Source organism: Polistes fuscatus, unplaced genomic scaffold (assembly GCF_010416935.1).
Source record: "Polistes fuscatus isolate 324 unplaced genomic scaffold, CU_Pfus_HIC Scaffold9, whole genome shotgun sequence".
Lineage (NCBI taxonomy): Eukaryota > Metazoa > Arthropoda > Insecta > Hymenoptera > Vespidae > Polistes > Polistes fuscatus.
The window spans coordinates 452,450-453,931 of NW_025113173.1; the positions used below are offsets into that span (position 1 = coordinate 452,450).

The window sequence follows — 1,482 nt, forward strand, 5'->3', positions numbered from 1 at the left end:
GAATAGATTTTTTATTTCTTCTAATTGTTCCAGTCAAAAAGGTGTCCTTAGAATATAAATACCGAGCTAATTCTACGCTAGTAAAAAAGTTGTCCACAAAAATGTGATGCCCCTTATTCAAACAATTACTATCTTTCAGTAAATTTACCACGACATCGTACCCAAGTCCAAACTTTTTTCTATCGCTAGAAATTGTTTCTTTTGCACCTTTATAGCAAGAGAACGCCAAACAATACTTCGAAACGGAGTCACACAGCATCCAGAATTTGATTCTCCAACGATGATGCTTTTTATTTGGTAAATATTGCGTTATGCTAGAATGGCACAGCGTTCCAACTAACGACTCATCAATTGATAATTGTATGTGCGGTTTATAATGTAATTTAAATACCTTATTAGCGTGGTCAACAACCAGTGGTTTAAATTTTGCACAGGGATCATATTTTGTGTGACCAGGTGGAAAACATAACGAATTATCAACTAAATGAAAATATTTTAAAATATGTTGGAATCTATTTCGAGAAAACATTCTTCGAAACCACGGTATGTTACGGGAATTTTCAGACCAATATGAACGAATATTAGGTTTTCTCGTAATTCCCATTTCTAATAGTACTGCTATAAATGCTTTCATTTCTAACACGGTAACGGGTGTCCAAATCTCTGTTTCAAAGGATTCTAATTCTCTAGGTGAATGTCTTGAATACTCGGCATATTTATTCGTTTCTTGAACTATTAATTCCCACAGTGTCGAATCAAAGAATAGTTCGAAAAATTCAATCGGTTTACTCTGACTGGAGAAATTAGATCGCGAATCAAATTCTTCGCTAGGCTCCAGAGAATCATGTTGATTCGAAACGTCTTCAGCAACTGGTAGACTGAACTTGAATGAACTTTGATGCGATAAATCAGTATCGCTATCCTCTGAACTACTCAGAATTCGTTGTCTTATGCGCTTTACCGGAACAACGCAGTCGTCATCGTCGACGATAATATTATCGTTTGTGATCATATGATCACATGGATTTGTGTTTGTGCTTACAGATTTTCTTTTTCGATTCATTATACCTATTTAGGGATGCACCAAATTTAGAAAAGTTAAATAGTAAATCGAGATTAATTTTTTACTTACTTTGTGCATTGCTTCGTCTAATCATTTTAAAACACACAATTATTAATAATTAAAAGAATTATTAACTGAAGAATACGGAATAATACGTCCGATCACTTCGCAAACTGCAATAAAAGTGACGGAGCGATGAAAAAAACACGAGAATCACGTTACCTATCACACACAAGAAGCGCTATTGCGTCGCTTGGTATTTTTCGACATAAAATTAAACAAGCGCTATCGCGCTGCTTGGGTATTTTCGTACATATATAGGGAAAGCGCGATCGCGCCGTTTGGGATTCTTCGACAGTGTTTCTTCAATACCGTCTGGGACTCAAACGGTTAAAAGCAATTAGAAATAAGGCCGAAGA

At 35.6% G+C, this 1,482-nt stretch overlaps 1 long non-coding RNA gene across 1 annotated transcript; it reads right to left on the minus strand.

Annotated features, from left to right (window-relative positions):
- Positions 1-974: 974 nt before the first annotated feature.
- LOC122525674 lies at positions 975-1,169 on the minus strand. The gene is made up of 2 exons (XR_006305862.1): positions 1,133-1,169; positions 975-1,068 (listed from the first exon to the last, which is right to left on the minus strand). It is a non-coding gene; the product is annotated as an uncharacterized LOC122525674 (long non-coding RNA).
- Between the last annotated feature and the right edge of the window lie 313 nt (positions 1,170-1,482).